The sequence below is a fragment of the Convolutriloba macropyga genome, chromosome 1 (genome assembly GCF_964194025.1).
Source record: "Convolutriloba macropyga chromosome 1, txConMacr16.3, whole genome shotgun sequence".
NCBI classification, from domain to species: domain Eukaryota; kingdom Metazoa; phylum Xenacoelomorpha; order Acoela; family Convolutidae; genus Convolutriloba; species Convolutriloba macropyga.
This window is the reverse complement of record NC_134468.1, coordinates 80,369,165-80,388,283: the sequence shown is the minus strand read 5'-3', so window position 1 is coordinate 80,388,283 and position 19,119 is coordinate 80,369,165. Positions and strand designations below refer to the sequence as shown.

Here is a 19,119-nt window from a genome sequence, read left to right as displayed (position 1 = left end):
CCTTCGATTAGTGCTTCGAAGCAGTAATTTCATATCAAATGTTGGATTGACCAGATATAAAATGCTTGATTTTAAATTTAGTCAAGTAAAAGCATCATTTTGTGAAAAACTTTCCTTGGTGCTGTCCAGGCTTGAACTCAAGCCCTCTCCGTTTTAAGTAGAAGTGATGTCCGTTACGCCACAGCACCTTGCGATTAGTCCTTTGAGCAGTAATTTCAATTCAAATGTTGCATTGACTAGAAATAAAATGCTTGATCTCAATTTTAATCAGGTAAAAAACTTCATTTTGTCAAAACGTGCCTTGATGCTGTCCAGGCTTGAACTTCAGACCTGCGTGTTAAGTAGAAGTGCTAACCGTTGCGCCACAGCACCTTGCGATTAGTCTTTTGAGCAGTAATTTCGTATCAAATGTTGGATTGACCAGAAATAAAATGCATGATTTTAAATTTAATCAAGTAAAAGCATCATTTTGTGATCACTTTTTTCTTGATGCTGTCCAGGCTTTAACTGAAGCCCTCTGCGTGTTAAGCAGACGTGATAACTGCTACACCACAGCACCTTGCGATTAGTCCTTTCTGTAGTAATTTCATATCAATTGTTGGATTGACTAGAAAAAAATGCGTGATCTTAATTTTAATCAGCTAAAAACAACTTCATTTTGTCAAAAACTTGCGTTGATGCTGTCCAGGCTTGATCTAGAGACCCGCTTGTTAAGCAGACGTGAGAACCGCTACACCACAGCACCTTGCGTTTAGCGCTCCAAGCAGTAATTTCATATCAATTTTTGGATTGACTAGAAGTAAAATGCATGCTCTTAATTTTTATCAGGCCAAGACACCATTTTGTTGCATCATTTTCTTGATGCTGTCCAGGCTTGAACTGGAGACCTTCTGCGTGTTCAGCAGACGTGAGCACTGCTGCACCGCAGCACCTGGGAATTAGTACTTCGAGGCAGTAATTTCTTATCAAATGTTGGATTGACCAGAAATAAAATGCATGATTTTAAATTTAATCAAGTAAAAACATCATTTTGTCAAAAACTTTTCTTGGTGCTGTCCAGGCTTGAACTGTAGCCCTCTTTGTGTTAAGCAGAAGTGTTAAAGTTTACACCTCAGCACCTTGCGATTAGTGCTTCAAGCAGTAATTTCATATCAAATTTTGGATTGACCAGAAGTAAAATGCTTGATTTTGAACTGAATCAAGTAAAAATATCAATTTGTCTAAAACCTTCCTTGATGCTGTCAGGTTGGAACTAAACCCCTCTGCGTGTAAAGCAGAAGTGATAACCGTTACACCACCGCACCTTCCGCGTAGTGCTTCGCAGCAGTAATTTCATATCAAATGTTGGATTGACCGGAAATAAAATGCATGATTTTAAATTTAATCAAGTAAAAGCATCATTTTGTGAAAAACTTTCCTCGGTGCTGTCCAGTCTTGAACTGAAGCCCTCTGCGTGTTAAACAAAAGTGATAACCGTTACACCACATCACCTTCCGATTAGTCCTTTGAGCAGTATTTTCATATCAAATGTTGCATTGACTAGAAATAAAATGCTCGATCTTAATTTTAATCAGGTAAAAATCTTCATTTTGTCAAAACGTGCCTTGATGCTTGAACTGGAGCCCTCTGCGTGTTAAACAAAAGTGATAACCGTTACACCACATCACCTTCCGATTAGTCCTTTGAGCAGTATTTTCATATCAAATGTTGGATTTACTAGAAATAAAATGCTTGATCTTAATTTTAATCAGGTAAAAAAATTTCAATTTGTCAAAACTTTCCTTGATGCAGTCCAGGCTTGAACTGGAGACCCTCTCCGTGTTAAGCAGAAGTGACAACCGTTACGCCACAGCACCTTGCGATTAGTCCTTTGAGCAGTAATTTCATATCAAATATTGGTTTAACTAGAAATAAAATGCTTGATCTTAGTTTTAATCAGGTAAAAAAAATATCAATTTGTCAAAATTTTCCTTGATGCTGTCAGGCTTGAACTCGAGACCCTCTGCGTGTTTAGTGGAAGTGATAACTTTTACCCCACAGCACCTTGCGATTAGTCCTTTGAGCGGTAATTTCATATCAAATGTTGGATTGACTAGAAATAAAATGCTTGATCTTAATTTTGATCAGGTAAAAAAATTTCAATTTGTCGAAACTTTCCTTGATGCTGTCGGTCTTGAAATTGAGACCCTCTGTGTGTTTAGCGGAAGTGATAACTGTTGCGCCACAGCACCTTGCGATTAGTCCTTTGAGCAGTAATTTCATATCAAATGTTGCATTGAATAAAATAAATTGCTTGATCTTAATTTTAATCAGGTAAAAAAAACTTCATTTTGTCAAAACTTGCCTTGATGCTATCCAGGCTCGAACTGGAGACCTTCGTGGTGTTAAGCAGACGTGACGATCGCTACACCACATCACCTTCGGATTAGTCCTTTGAGCAGTAATTTCATATCAAATGTTGGATTTACTAGAAATAAAATGCTTGATCTTAATTTTAATGAGGTAAAAAAAATTTCAATTTGTCAAAACTTTCCTTGATGCTGCCAGGCTTGAACTCGAAAAAGTCTTTGTGTTTAGCGGAAGTGATAACCGCTACGCCATAGAACCCTGCGATTAGTCCTTTGAGCAGTAATTTCCTATCAAATGTTGGATTTACTAGAAATAAATTGTTTGATCTTAATTTTAATGAGGTAAAAAAATTTCAATTTGTCAAAACTTTCCTTGATGCTGCCAGGCTTGAACTCGAAAAAGTCTTTGTGTTTAGCGGAAGTGATAACGGCTACGCCATAGAACCCTGCGATTAGTCCTTTGAGCAGTAATTTCATATCAAATGTTGGATTTACTAGAAATAAAATGCTTGATCTTAATTTTAATCAGGTAAAAAAATTTCAATTTGTCAAAACTTTCCTTGATGCTCTCAGGCTTGAACTCGAGACCCTCTGCGTGTTTAGTGGAAGTGATAACCTTTTCGCCACAGCACCTTGCGATTAGTGCTTTGAGTGGTAATTTCATATCAAATGTTGGATTGACTAGAAACAAAATGCTTGATCTTAATTTTAATCAGGTAAAAACATTTTAATTTGTCAAAACTTTCCTTGATGCTGTAAGTCTTCAACTCGAGACCCTCTGCGTGTTTAGTGGAAGTGATAATCTTTACGCAACAGCACTTTGCGATTATTCCTTTGAGCAGTGATTTCATATCAAATATTGGATTAACTAGAAATAAAATGCTTGATCTTAATTTTAATCAGGTAAAAAAAATTTTAATTTGTCAAAACTTTCCTTGATGCTGTAAGTCTTGAACTCGAGACCCTCTGCGTGTTTAGTGGAAGTGATAACCTTTACGCCACAGCACCTTGCGATTAGTCTTTTGAGCGGTAATTTCATATCAAATGTTGGATTGACTAGAAATAAAATGCTTGATCTTAATTTTAATCAGGTAAGAAAATTTCAATTCGTCAAAACTTTCCTTGATGCTGTCAGGCTTGAACTGGAGACCCTCTGCGTGTTTAGCGGAAGTGATAACCGGTGCGCCACAGCACCTTCTGATTAGTGCTTCGAGCTGTAATTTCATATCAAATAATGGATTGACTAGAAACAAAAGGCTTTTTTTAAATTGAATCAAGTAAAAACATAAATATGTTCGAAACCTTCCTTGATGCTATCGGGCTTGAACTGTGCGTGTTTAGAGAACCTCTGCGTGTTTAGAGGAAGTAATAACCGTTATGCCACAGCACCTTGCAATTAGTCCTTTGAGCAGTAATATCATATCAAATGTCGGATTGACTCGATATAAAAAGCTTGATCTTTATTTAAATTGGGTAAAAATCTTCAATTTGTCAAAACCTTCCATGACGCTGTCAGGCTTGAACTGGAGCCCTCTACCTGTTAAGCAGAAGTTATAACCGTTACACAACAGCACCTTCTGATTAGTGCTTCGAGCGGTAATTTCATATCAAATAATGGATTGACTAGAAATAAAAGGCTTTTTTAAATTGAATCAAGTAAAAACATCAATATGTTCGAAACGTTCCTTGATGCTATCAGGCTTGAACTGTGCGTGTTTAGAGAAACTGCGTGTTTAGCGGAAGTGATAACCGTTACGCCACAGCACCTTGCTATTATTCCTTTGAGCAGTAATTTCATATCAAATGTTGGATTGACTAGAAACAAAACGCTTGATCTTAATTTTAATCAGGTAAGAAAATTTCAATATGTCAAAATTTTCCTTGATGCTTTCAGGCTTGAACTGGAGACCTTCTGAGTGTTAAGCAGAGGTGATGACCGCTACACCATAACACCTTGCGATTAGTGCTTCGAGCAGTAATTTCATATCAAGTTCCTGGATTGACTAGAAGTAAAAGGCATGCTCTTAAATTTTATCAAGCAGACATCATTTTGTTGCAACCTTTTTTTATGCTGCCCAGGCTTGAACTGGAGACCTTCTGCGTGTTCAGCGGACTTGATCACCGCAGCACCTTGGAGTTAGTACTTTGAAGCAGTAATTTCATATCAAATGTTGGATTGACCAGAAAAAAAACGCATGATTTTAAATTAAATCAAGTAAAAACATCATTTTGTCATAAACTTTCCTTGATGCTGTCCAGGCTTGAACTGGAGCCCTCTGTGTGTTAAGCAGAAGTGATAACCGTTACACCACAGCACCTTTGCGATTAGTCCTTTGAGCAGTAATATATCAAATGTCGGTTTGACTCGAAATGAAATGCTTGATCTTAATTTTAATCAGGTAAAAAAAATTCAATTTGTAAAAACTTTCCGTGATGCTGTTAGGCTTGAACTCGAGACCTTCTGAGTGTTTAGCGGAAGTGATAACTGTTACGCCGCAGCACATTGCGATTAGTCCTTTGAGCAGTAATTTCATGTCAAATGTTGGATTGACTAGAAATAAATTGCTTGGTCTTAATTTTAATCAGGTAAAAAAAGTTTCAATTTGTAAAAACTTTCCTTGATGCTGTCAGGCTTGAACTCGAGACCCTCAGTTTAGCGCAAGTGACCACCGTTACGCCACAGCACCTTGCGATTCGTCCTTTGAGCAGTAATTTTATATAAACTTTTGGATTGACCAGAAATAAATTGCATGATTTTAAATTTAATCAGGTAAAAAAATTTCAATTTTTCAAAACTTTCTTTGATGCTGTCAGGCTTAAACTCGAGACCAGCGGAAGTGATAACCGTTACGCCACAGCAAATTGCGATTAGTCCTTTTAGCAGTAAATTCATATCAAATGTTGCATTGACTAGAAATAAAATGCTTGGTCTTAATTTTAATCAGGTAAAAAAACTTCTATTTGTCGAAAACTGGCCTTGATGCTGCCCCGGCTTGAACTGGTGACCCTCTGCGTGTTGCGCAGAAATGATAACCTTAGCACCACAGCACCTTGCGATTATTGCCTCGAGCAGTAATTTCATATAAAATTTTTGGATTCAGAAGAAGTAAAATGCATGATTTTATTTTTAATCAAGTAAAGACATCATTTTGTGAAACGTTTTGCTTGATGCTGTCCAGGCTTCAACTGGAGACCCTCTGCGTGTTGGGCCGAAATGCTGACCGTAACACCACGGCACCTTTGCGATTAGTCCTTTGAGCAGTAATATATCAAATGTCGGTTTGACTCGAAATGAAATGCTTGATCTTAATTTTAATCAGGTAAAAAAAATTCAATTTGTAAAAACTTTCCGTGATGCTGTTAGGCTTGAACTCGAGACCTTCTGCGTGTTTAGCGGAAGTGATAACTGTTACGCCGCAGCACATTGCGATTAGTCCTTTGAGCAGTAATTTCATGTCAAATGTTGGATTGACTAGAAATAAATTGCTTGGTCTTAATTTTAATCAGGTAAAAAAAGTTTCAATTTGTAAAAACTTGCCTTGATGCTGTCAGGCTTGAACTCGAGACCCTCAGTTTAGCGCAAGTGACCACCGTTACGCCACAGCACCTTGCGATTCGTCCTTTGAGCAGTAATTTCATATAAACTTTTGGATTGACCAGAAATAAAATGCATGATTTTAAATTAAATCAGGTAAAAAAATTTCAATTTTTCAAAACTTTCTTTGATGCTGTCAGGCTTAAACTCGAGACCAGCGGAAGTGATAACCGTTACGCCACAGCAAATTGTGATTAGTCCTTTGAGCAGTAAATTCATATCAAATGTTGCATTGACTAGAAATAAAATGCTTGGTCTTAATTTTAATCAGATAAAAAAACTTCTATTTGTCGAAAACTGGCCTTGATGCTGCCCCGGCTTGAACTGGTGACCCTCTGCGTGTTGCGCAGAAATGATAACCTTAGCACCACAGCACCTTGCGATTATTGCCTCGAGCAGTAATTTCATATAAAATTTTTGGATTCAGAAGAAGTAAAATGCATGATTTTATTTTTAATCAAGTAAAGACATCATTTTGTGAAACGTTTTGCTTGATGCTGTCCAGGCTTCAACTGGAGACCCTCTGCGTGTTGGGCCGAAATGCTGACCGTAACACCACGGCACCTTGCGATTATTGCCTCGAGCGGTAATTTCATATCAAATTTTTGGATTGAGAAGTAAAATGATTTTGTTTTTAATCAAGTAAAGACATTTTTTTAAAAGTTTTTTTTCATGCTGTTTAGGCAGGCTTTAACTGGAGAGCTTCTGTGTGTTAAGAAGAAGTGATAACCGTTTCACCACAGTACCTTGCGATTAGTGCTTTGAGCAGTTATGTTGGATTGACTAGAGATAAAATGGATGCTCTTAATTTTTGTCAAGCAGAGACATCGTTTTGTTGCAACTTTTTCTTGATGCTGTCCAGGCCTGAATTGGAGACCCTCTGCGTGTTAAGAAGATGCGATAAACGTTTCCCCACAGCACCTTGCGATTAATCCCTCGAGCAGTAATTTCATATCAAATTTTTGGATTGAGTAGAAGTAAAATGCATGATTTTAATTTTTCTCAAGAAGAGACATCATTTTGTCACAACCTTTTCTTGATGCTGTCCAGGCGTGAACAGGAGACCTTCTGCGTGTTCAGCAGACGTGATAACCGCTATACCACATAACCTTGGGATGAGTAATTCCAAGCAGTAACTTCATATCAAATGTTGAATTGACCAGATTTAAAATGCTTGGTCTTAATTTTAATCAGGTAAAAAAACTTCTATTTGTCGAAAACTGGCCTTGATGCTGCCCCGGCTTGAACTGGTGACCCTCTGCGTGTTGCGCAGAAATGATAACCTTAGCACCACAGCACCTTGCGATTATTGCCTCGAGCAGTAATTTCATATAAAATTTTTGGATTCAGAAGAAGTAAAATGCATGATTTTATTTTTAATCAAGTAAAGACATCATTTTGTGAAACGTTTTGCTTGATGCTGTCCAGGCTTCAACTGGAGACCCTCTGCGTGTTGGGCCGAAATGCTGACCGTAACACCACGGCACCTTGCGATTATTGCCTCGAGCGGTAATTTCATATCAAATTTTTGGATTGAGAAGTAAAATGATTTTGTTTTTAATCAAGTAAAGACATCATTTTTTTAAAAGTTTTTCTTCATGCTGTTTAGGCAGGCTTTAACTGGAGAGCTTCTGTGTGTTAAGAAGAAGTGATAACCGTTTCACCACAGTACCTTGCGATTAGTGCTTTGAGCAGTTATGTTGGATTGACTAGAGATAAAATGGATGCTCTTAATTTTTGTCAAGCAGAGACATCGTTTTGTTGCAACTTTTTCTTGATGCTGTCCAGGCCTGAATTGGAGACCCTCTGCGTGTTAAGAAGATGCGATAAACGTTTCCCCACAGCACCTTGCGATTAATCCCTCGAGCAGTAATTTCATATCAAATTTTTGGATTGAGTAGAAGTAAAATGCATGATTTTAATTTTTCTCAAGAAGAGACATCATTTTGTCACAACCTCTTCTTGATGCTGTCCAGGCGTGAACAGGAGACCTTCTGCGTGTTCAGCAGACGTGATAACCGCTATACCACATAACCTTGGGATGAGTAATTCCAAGCAGTAACTTCATATCAAATGTTGAATTGACCAGATTTAAAATGCATGATTTTATTTTTAATCAAGTAAAGACATCATTTCGTGAAAAGTTTTGCTTGATGCTGTCCAGGCTTGACCTGGAGACCCTCTACGTGTTAAGAAGAATTGTTAACCGTTTCACCACAGCACCTTGCGATTAGTGCTTTGAGCAGTTATTTCATATCAAATGTTGGATTGACTAGAGATAAAATGCATGCTCTTAGTTTTTATCAAGCAGAGGCATCATTTTGTTGCAACCTTTTCTTGATGCTGTCCAAGCTTGAATTGGATACCTTCTGCGTGTTCAGCAGACGTGATCACTGCTGCACCGCAGCACCTGGGAATTAGTACTTCGAGGCAGTAATTTAATATCAAATGTTGGATTGACCAGAAATAAAATGCACGATTTTAAATTTAATCGATTAAAAACATCATTTCGTCAAAAGCTTTCCTTGATGCTGTCCAGGCTTGCACTGGAGCCCTCTGCGTGTTATGCAGAAGTGATAACCGTTGCACCACAGCACCTTCCGATTAGTGCTTCGAGCAGTAATTTCGTATCAAATAATGGATTGATCAGAAATAAAATGCTTGATTTTAAATTGAATCGAGTAAAAACATCAATTTGTTCACAACCTTCCTTGATGCTGTCTGGCTTGAGCTGGAGAACCTCTGCGTGTTTAGCGGAAGTGATAACCGCTACGCCACAGCACCTTGCAATTAGTGCTTTGAGCTTTTATTTCATATCAAATGTTGGATTGACTAGAGATAAAATGCATGCTCTTAGTTTTTATCAAGCAGAGGCATCATTTTGTTGCAACCTTTTCTTGATGCTGTCCAAGCTTGAATTGGATACCTTCTGCGTGTTCAGCAGACGTGATCACTGCTGCACCGCAGCACCTGGGAATTAGTACTTCGAGGCAGTAATTTCATATCAAATGTTGGATTGACCAGAAATAAAATGCATGATTTTGAATTTAATCGATTAAAAACATCATTTCGTCAAAAGCTTTCCTTGATGCTGTCCAGGCTTGCACTGGAGCCCTCTGCATGTTAAGCAGAAGTGATAACCGTTACAACACAGCACCTTCTGATTAGTGCTTCGAGCAGTAATTTCATATCAAATAATGGATTGATCAGAAATAAAATGCTTGATTTTAAATTGAATCGAGCAAAAACATCAATTTGTTCACAACCTTCCTTGATGCTGTCTGGCTTGAGCTGGAGAACCTCTGCGTGTTTAGCGGAAGTGATTACCGCTACACCACAGCACCTTGCAATTAGTGCTTTGAGCTGTTATTTCATATCAAATGTTGGATTGACTAGAGATAAAGTGCATGCTCTTAATTTTTATCAAGCAGAGGCATCATTTTGTTGCAACCTTTTCTTGATGCTGTCCAAGCTTGAATTGGATACCTTCTGCGTGTTCAGCAGACGTGATCACTGCTGCACCGCAGCACCTGGGAATTAGTACTTCGAGGCAGTAATTTCATATCAAATGTTGGATTGACCAGAAATAAAATGCATGATTTTAAATTTAATCGATTAAAAACATCATTTCGTCAAAAGCTTTCCTTGATGCTGTCCAGGCTTGCACTGGAGCCCTCTGCGTGTTAAGCAGAAGTGATAACCGTTACACCACAGCACCTTCCGATTAGTGCTTCGAGCAGTAATTTCATATCAAATAATGGATTGATCAGAAATAAAATGCTTGATTTTAAATTGAATCGAGTAAAAACATCAATTTGTTCACAACCTTCCTTGATGCTGTCTGGCTTGAGCTGGAGAACCTCTGCGTGTTTAGCGGAAGTGATAACCGCTACGCCACAGCACCTTGCAATTAGTGCTTTGAGCTGTTATTTCATATCAAATGTTGGATTGACTAGAGATAAAGTGCATGCTCTTAATTTTTATCAAGCAGAGACATTATTTTGTTGCAACTTTTTCTTGATGCTGTCCAAGCTTGAATTGGAGGCCTTCTGCGTGACCAGCAGACGTAATCACTGCTGCACCGCAGCACCTGGGAATTAGTACTTCGAGGCAGTAATTTCATATCAAATGTTGGATTGACCAGAAATAAAATACATGATTTTAAATTTAATCAAGTAAAAACATCATTTTGTCAAAAGCTTTCCTTGATGCTGTTCAGGCTTGAACTGGAGCCCTCTGCGTGTTAAGCAGACGTGGTAACCACTACACCACAGCACCTTGCGATTAGTTCTTCGAGCAGTAATTTCATATCAAATGTTGGATTGATTAAAAATAAAAGGCTTGATCTTAGTTTTAATCAGGTAAAAAAACATCATTTTGTCAAAAACTTGCCTTGATGCTGTACAGCCTTGAAATGGAGACCTTCTGCGTGTTTAGCGGAAGTGATAACCGCTACGCCACAGCACCTTGCAATTAGTGCTTTGAGCTGTTATTTCATATCAAATGTTGGATTGACTAGAGATAAAGTGCATGCTCTTAATTTTTATCAAGCAGAGACATTATTTTGTTGCAACCTTTTCTTGATGCTGTCCAAGCTTGAATTGGAGGCCTTCTGCTTGACCAGCAGACGTAATCACTGCTGCACCGCAGCACCTGGGAATTAGTACTTCGAAGCAGTAATTTCATATCAAATTTTGGATTGACCAGAAATAAAATACATGATTTTAAATTTAATCAAGTAAAAACATCATTTTGTCAAAAGCTTTCCTTGATGCTGTCCAGGCTTGAATTGGAGCCCTCTGCCTGTTAAGAAGAAGTGATAACTGTTTCACCACAGCACCTTGCGATTAGTGCTTCGAGCAATAATTTCATATCAAACACTGGATTGACCAGAAATAAAGTGCTTGTTTTTAAATTGAATCAAGTAAAAACGTCAATTTGTTCACAACCTTCCTTGGTGCTGTCAGGCTTGAACTGGAGAACTTCTGCGTGTTTGGCGGAAGTGATAACCGCTACGCCACAGCACCTTGCGATTAGTGCTTTGAGCAGTTATTTCATATCAAATGTTGGATTGACTAGAGATAAAGTGCATGCTTTTAATTTTTATCAAGCAGACATTATTTTGTCGCAACCTTTCCTTGATGGTGTCCAGGCTTGAATTGGAGACCTTCTGCGTGTTCAGCAGACGTGATCACCGCTGCACCACAGCACCTTGGAATTATTACTTCGAAGCAGTAATTTCATATCAAATTTTGGATTGACCAGAAATAAAATACATGATTTTAAATTTAATCAAGTAAAAACATCATTTTGTCAAAAGCTTTCCTTGATGCTGTCCAGGCTTGAATTGGAGCCCTCTGCCTGTTAAGAAGAAGTGATAACTGTTTCACCACAGCACCTTGCGATTAGTGCTTCGAGCAATAATTTCATATCAAACACTGGATTGACCAGAAATAAAGTGCTTGTTTTTAAATTGAATCAAGTAAAAACATCAATTTGTTCACAACCTTCCTTGGTGCTGTCAGGCTTGAACTGGAGAACTTCTGCGTGTTTGGCGGAAGTGATAACCGCTACGCCACAGCACCTTGCGATTAGTGCTTTGAGCAGTTATTTCATATCAAATGTTGGATTGACTAGAGATAAAGTGCATGCTTTTTATTTTTATCAAGCAGAGACATTATTTTGTTGCAATTTTTCTTTGATGAGCTTTGATAACCGCTACACAGACAGCACCTTGAGATAAGCGTTTCAAAGCAGTAAATTCATCGCAAATTTTGGACAGACCAGTAATAAAATGCATGATAATTATTTTAATCAAGTAGACATTTTGTCTTAATCTTTGTTTTAATTGTATTAATTCTTGTCAAGCAGAGACATCGTTTTGTTGCAACCTTTTCTTGATGCTGTCCGGGATTGAACTGGAGACGTTCTGCGCGCAACGCAGACTTTATTACCGCTACACCACGGCATCTTGCGATTAGTTTTTCGAGCAGTAATTTCATATCAAATGTTGGATTGATTAGAAATAAAATGCTTGATCTTAGTTTTAATCAGGTAAAAAAACAACATTTTGTCAAAAACTTGCCTTGATGCTGTCCAGGCTTGAACTGGAGACCTTCTGCGTGTTAAGCAGACGTCATAACCGCTACGCCACAGCACCTTGAGATTAGTTCTTCGAGCAGTTATTTCATATCAAATGTTGGATTGACTAGAGATAAAGTGCATGCTCTTAATTTTTATCAAGCAGACATTATTTTGTCGCAACCTTTCCTTGATGGTGTCCAGGCTTGAATTGGAGACCTTCTGCGTGTTCAGCAGACGTGATCACCGCTGCACCACAGCACCTTGGAATTATTACTTCGAAGCAGTAATTTCATATCAAATTTTGGATTGACCAGAAATAAAATACATGATTTTAAATTTAATCAAGTAAAAACATCATTTTGTCAAAAGCTTTCCTTGATGCTGTTCAGGCTTGAACTGGAGACCTTCTGCGTGTTAAGCAGACGTGATAACCGCTACACCACAGCACCTTGCGATCAGTTCTTCGAGCAGTAATTTCATATCAAATGTTGGATTGATTAGAAATAAAATGCTTGATCTTAGTTTTAATCAGGTAAAAAAACAACATTTTGTCAAAAACTTGCCTTGATGCTGTCCAGGCTTGAACTGGAGACCTTCTGCGTGTTAAGCAGACGTCATAACCGCTACACCACAGCACCTTGCGATCAGTTCTTCGAGCAGTAATTTCATATCAAATGTTGGATTGATTAGAAATAAAATGCTTGATCTTAGTTTTAATCAGGTAAAAAAACAACATTTTGTCAAAAACTTGCCTTGATGCTGTCCAGGCTTGAACTGGAGACCTTCTGCGTGTTAAGCAGACGTCATAACCGCTACACCACAGCACCTTGAGATTAGTTCTTCGAGCAGTTATTTCATATCAAATGTTGGATTGACTAGAGATAAAGTGCATGCTCTTAATTTTTATCAAGCAGACATTATTTTGTCGCAACCTTTCCTTGATGGTGTCCAGGCTTGAATTGGAGACCTTCTGCGTGTTCAGCAGACGTGATCACCGCTGCACCACAGCACCTTGGAATTATTACTTCGAAGCAGTAATTTCATATCAAATTTTGGATTGACCAGAAATAAAATACATGATTTTAAATTTAATCAAGTAAAAACATCATTTTGTCAAAAGCTTTCCTTGATGCTGTTCAGGCTTGAACTGGAGCCCTCTGCGTGTTAAGCAGAAGTGATAACCGTTACACCACAGCACCTTCCGATTAGTGCTTCGAGCAGTAATTCATATCAAATAATGGATTGATCAGAAATAAAATGCTTGATTTTAAATTGAATCAAGTAAAAACATCAATTTGTTCACAACCTTTCTTGATGCTCTCTGGCCTGAGCTGGAGAACCTCTGCGTGTTTAGCGGAAGTGATAGTCGCTACGCCATAGCACCTTGCAATTAGTGCTTTGAGCTGTTATTTCATATCAAATGTTGGATTGACTAGAGATAAAGTGCATGCTCTTAATTTTTATCAAGCAGAGACATTATTTTGTTGCAACCTTTTCTGGATGCTGTCCAAGCTTGAATTGGAGACCTTCTGCGTGTTCAGCAGACGTGATCACTGCTGCACCGAATTAGTACTTCGAGGCAGTAATTTCTAGTAAATGTTGGATTGACCAGAAATAAAATACATGATTTTGAATTTAATCAAGTAAAAACATCATTTTGTCAAAAGCTTTCCTTGATGCTGTTCAGGCTTGAACTGGAGCCCTCTGCGTGTTAAGCAGAAGTGATAACCGTTACACCACAGCACCTTCCGATTAGTGCTTCGAGCAGTAATTCATATCAAATAATGGATTGATCAGAAATAAAATGCTTGATTTTAAATTGAATCAAGTAAAAACATCAATTTGTTCACAACCTTCCTTGGTGCTGTCAGGCTTGAACTGGAGAACTTCTGCGTGTTTGGCGGAAGTGATAACCGCTACGCCACAGCACCTTGCGATTAGTGCTTTGAGCAGTTATTTCATATCAAATGTTGGATTGACTAGAGATAAAGTGCATGCTTTTAATTTTTATCAAGCAGAGACATTATTTTGTTGCAATTTTTCTTTGATGAGCTTTGATAACCGCTACACAGACAGCACCTTGAGATAAGCGTTTCAAAGCAGTAAATTCATCGCAAATTTTGGACAGACCAGTAATAAAATGCATGATAATTATTTTAATCAAGTAGACATTTTGTCTTAATCTTTGTTTTAATTGTATTAATTCTTGTCAAGCAGAGACATCGTTTTGTTGCAACCTTTTCTTGATGCTGTCCGGGATTGAACTGGAGACGTTCTGCGCGCAACGCAGACTTTATTACCGCTACACCACGGCATCTTGCGATTAGTTTTTCGAAGCGGTGTTTTCATCGCAATTGGTAGATTGAAAAGAAATAAAATGCGTGATTATAATTTAAATCAAGTAAAGACCTCATTTCGTCATTTTTTTCTTGACGCTGCTTAGGCGTGCACTGGAGATTTTTTGCGTGTAAGGTAGACGTAATTCGGGTTACATTCAAGCCCTTTGTGATTAGGGTTTCGAAGCAGTGATTTGCAGTTGTTGGATTGACCGGAAGTAAAATGCTTGATTATTCTTTTAATCAAGTTAAGACAACATTTTGTGAAAACTGTTCCTTGCCGCTGTGAAGGCTTGAACTAGAGACCTTCTGCGTGTTATGCAGACGTGAGAACCGCTACACCACACCACCTTGAGATTCAGTAAGTTCATCGCAAATTTTGAATTGACCTGAAATAAAATGTATTATTATGATTTTAATCAAGCAAAGACATCATTTTGTCAAATAGCAGACTTGATAACCGCTACACAACAGCACCTTGAGATAAGCGTTTCAAAGCAGTAATTTTATCGCAAATTTTGGACAGACCAGAAATAAAATGCATGATAATAATTTTAATCAAGTAGACATTATTTTGTCTGAATTTTTGTTTTAATTGTATTAATTTTTGTCAAGCAGAGCAGTTTTGTTGCAACCTTTTCTTGATGCTGTCCGGGATTGAACTGGATTGAACTTTTTACCGCTACACCACGGCATCTTGCGATTAGTTTTTCGAAGCGGTGTTTTCATTGCAATTGGTGGATTGAAAAGAAATAAAATATGTGATTATAATTTAAATAAAGTAAAGACATCATTTCGTCAAATAAAATGCTTGATTATAATTTAAATCAAGTAAAGACATCATTTCGTCATTTTTTTCTTGACGCTGTTTAGGCGTGCACTGGGGATTTTTTGCGTGTAAGGTAGACGTGATTCGGGTTACATTCAAGCCCTTTGCGATTAGGGTTTCGAAGCAGTGATTTCATTGCAAATGGTGGGTGGAACAGAAATAAAATGCATGGTTTTTTTTAATCTATTAAAGACATCATTTTGTTAACACTTTTCCTAATGCTGTCCAGTTTCAAACTGAGGACCTTCTGCGTGCTAAGCAGACATGATAACCGCTACATCACAGCACCTTCCGATTAGTTCTTCGAGCAGTAATTTCATATCAAATGTTGGATTGATTAGAAATAATATGCTTGAATTTAGTTTTAATCAGGTAAAAAAACATCTTTTTGTCAAAAACTTGCCTTGATGCTGTCCAGGCTTAAACTGGGGACCTTCTGCGTGTTAAGCAGACGTGGTGACCACTACAACACAGCACCTTACGATTAGGGTTTTTAAGCAGTATTTTCATTGCAAATGTTGGGTTAACCAGAAATAAAATGCATGATTATAATTTTAATCAAGTAAAGACATCATTTTGTCAATTTTTTTTTGTTTCTGTTCAGGCTTGCATTGGAGACCTTCTGCGTGTTATGCAGAAGTGATAACCGCTACAGCACCTTGGGATCAGTGTTTTCAAGCTTTAATTTCCTCTCAAATGTTGGATTAAACAGAAATAAAGTGCATGGTTTTGATTTTAATCAAATAATGACATCATTATGTCAAAAATTTTTCTGGTTGCTATCCAGGTTTGAGCAGCAGATCTTCTGGGTGTTGAGCAGACGTGTTAACCGGTACACCACAACACCTTGGGGGTCATCTGAGTGGGTCAGGGGGTCATCTGAGTGGGTCAGGTGGGTCATCTGAGTGGGTCAGAGGGGTCATCTCCGTGGGTCAGAGGGGTCATCTGGGTGAATAAGGGGGTCATCTGACTGGGTCAGGGGGTCATCTGATTGGTTTAAGTGGCCGGTGGGTCAGGCTGGTCATCTGAGGGGGTGAGGCTGGTTAAATAGGTGGTGGGTCAGCGTGGTCATCTAGGTAGGCAAGAATTGCTTAGATTGGTTGGTAAAGATTACAAGTGATTGTTTAGCTGGAGTTTCTGTTGCTATTGCACTGATAGGATAGCTTGCTCGAGTTCGACGTTGTTCTCTACGTTGTTCACTTTCCTCATTTTTCTGCAGCCTTGCCGGCATATTTAACCGTTCGGATTCCCTGGGTTCATCAATGGACATTGCTTTTGTGCCAATGTCTTCAGGGTTTTCGATGCCTTTAACATGTCTCCCTTTATCCTATGAAGAGCTTTTCAGAATTTCTGCTCTTTTTTGGCAACAAATTCTTGTTGTTTCTTGTGCGCTGATTGTAGCCATTGAAGCACTGTAGATGAATCAGTCCAATGATAGATTTTGTCGATTTTCACATCATGCTCTCTCAATATTTGTATACTTAGGGGAACTCCGTATACTACGGCCTGAAGTTCTAACTCAGGAGCTGTTGTGTGCCTGATAGGCGCTACAACGCTTTTCCCTATGACATGGGTCAGTTTTGACGACGCTTGTTTTTGCAGATATGCTACTATGCAGGCTGAGTGTTGGAATGGCAAATTTTTGTCCCATGCTTCTCCCATTGCCGCTCAAAAGCTATAAAGTAATAACCGCAGCCGTGCCGTGAAGAGTGAACATATCCCAAGTGGAACGAGCACTGCTGAGACAAACGACAGAACCTTTCTCTGAGTTATTTTTGCGGCAAGGTCTTGCTCAGTTCCACGACAGACAATGAGACTATCTTTGTCTACATTCCAGTTTCATCCAGTTCCAAATTTTTGGATTGCTTAGAAAGGAAAAATTGTCTGACTAAGGTTTCAATCATGAACACAGTAAACTTGCTTCCAACAAATGTCCCTGATACTGTCCAAGTTCAAGCTGTATATCTTCTGCATGAAATGAATACCTTATACCTCATACTGTGTCCGAAGTTTTAACTCCAACTTTTGGTTAAACTTAATATAGTTTTGTTCAAATAATCTATAGACGCCCTCAGCCCCTCAATGGCTTTTTTTGGAGGTTCTTCGTCTTGCTATTGAAAGAATTTGATTTTTGTTTGGATGCTGTCTCCTTTAAGATCTGTTCATACATTTTCATGGTTTTTATACCAAATTAAAGTAATGATTTTGGACCGAATCAAGATGTGAAGCGAAAAAGTGAGTGCTATTGACGCGTGGAATTTTTTCACTGAAATTGTAATGTCTAGTTAGAAAACGGTGTTTGAACAAAAATTGACTTTCTCTATTCTGCTTTTTTGTTCACATGCGTCAATATGACTGTTTTTTGTTTACTGTTTTTCAGTTTTTTCTAATTTTTCCTGAACAGTTTTTTAAATTCATTCCTAGTAACTTCTTATGTCTTTGCTATTTAGTCAAAAAAATTTTCTGAAATGTTGTAGAACTTGTCTTGTTATCTTTTTCTCGTACCTTGCGATCACTTCTTTTGTTTTTGCTAAATCACTACTTTCGCGTTTGAGTCCTGACTTGTCTCACTCACTGTATCAATTGAAAGCTTTTTCTCACTCATTGAATGACACAACGTTGTGAATACGTTCCAGATCAAAAGAGCAAATTCGAAAGAAACGGTATAAACCGATTAGGTCCAGTCATTAAATCTAAGTGCATTAGGTTATCAAAGATCATTAGGGCGATTGCTAGCTTGCATTAGTGCTAAGTTTGATAGCCTTCAATTTTGAAGCTGAAATATTTAAAATTTTAGAGTCTAGCGATAACTGCACACAAAATTAGAACAATTTTTGACACTTAGAAACAATTCTGCCAATTTTAATGTGTCCTTTTTTCACATTCCTTTTCTTGAAAGTTAGCTGCGATTGTGGTTATAAATCTGGTAAGGTTGTTTTCTTCTGGGTTTATTAATATTTGCTAAGTTTCTAAGCTCTAAGATATTTTTTATGCTCTTTTCTGTGCTCCAATACCGTCTGCGTGTTAAGCAGACGTGACAAGCGCTATAACACAGCACCTTGTGATTAGGGTTTCGAAGCAGTATTTCATTGGAATTGTTGATTTGACCAGAAATGAAATGCATGATTATAATTTTAACCAAGTAAAGACATCTTTTTGTGATCACTTTTTTCTTGATGCTGTCCAGGCTTAAACTGGGGACCTTCTGCGTGTTAAGCAGACGTGGTGACCACTACAACACAGCAACTTGCGACTAAGGTTTTGAAGCAGTAATTTCATCGCAAATGTTGGATTATCCAAAAAAAAATGCTTGATTTTAATTTTAATCAAGTAAAGACATCGTTTTGTCAAATATTTTTCTTGATGTTGTTCAGGCTTGCAGTGGACACCTTCTGCGTGTTATGATGAAGTGATAACCGCTACACTACAGCACTATGTGATTAGTGTTTCCAAGCTGTTATGTCGTTCATGATTTGAAACATAAATGAAGTGCATGATTTTGATTTTAATCAAGTAATGACATCATTATGTCAAAACTTCTTCTGGTTGCTATCCAGGCTTGAGCAGCATACCTTCTGCGTGTTAAGCAGACTTATTAACCGTTACACCACAACACCTTGGGGATCATCTGAGTGGGTCAGGGGGTCATCTTAGTGGGTCAGGCGGGTGATCTGAGGGGGTCAGAGGGGTCATCTGTGTGGGTCAGAGGGGTCATCTGGGTGGATAAGGAGGTCATCTGAGTGGGTCAGGGGTCATCTGATTGGTTTAAGTGGCCTGTGGGTCAGGCTGGTCATCTGAGTGGGTGAGGCTGGTTATCTAGGTTGGTCAGCGTGGTCATCTGGGTAGGCAAGAATTGCTTAGATTGGTTGGTAAAGATTCCAAGTGATTGTTTAGCTGGAGATTCTGTTGCTATTGCACTGATGGGAT

The 19,119-nt window shown here is 38.2% G+C and overlaps 1 protein-coding gene and 3 non-coding genes across 4 annotated transcripts in view; 1 reads left to right on the top strand and 3 right to left on the bottom strand.

The window, feature by feature from the left end:
- LOC142351429 (uncharacterized) overlaps positions 1-19,119 on the top strand; it is a 239,390-nt gene that overhangs the window by 152,491 nt on the left and 67,780 nt on the right. The window lies entirely within an intron of this gene.
- Trnav-aac (transfer RNA valine (anticodon AAC)) lies at positions 12,404-12,476 on the bottom strand. Its single transcript has one exon. It is a non-coding gene; the product is annotated as a tRNA-Val (tRNA).
- On the bottom strand, positions 12,593-12,665 carry Trnav-aac (transfer RNA valine (anticodon AAC)). Its single transcript has one exon. It is a non-coding gene; the product is annotated as a tRNA-Val (tRNA).
- Trnav-aac (transfer RNA valine (anticodon AAC)) lies at positions 12,782-12,854 on the bottom strand. Its single transcript has one exon. It is a non-coding gene; the product is annotated as a tRNA-Val (tRNA).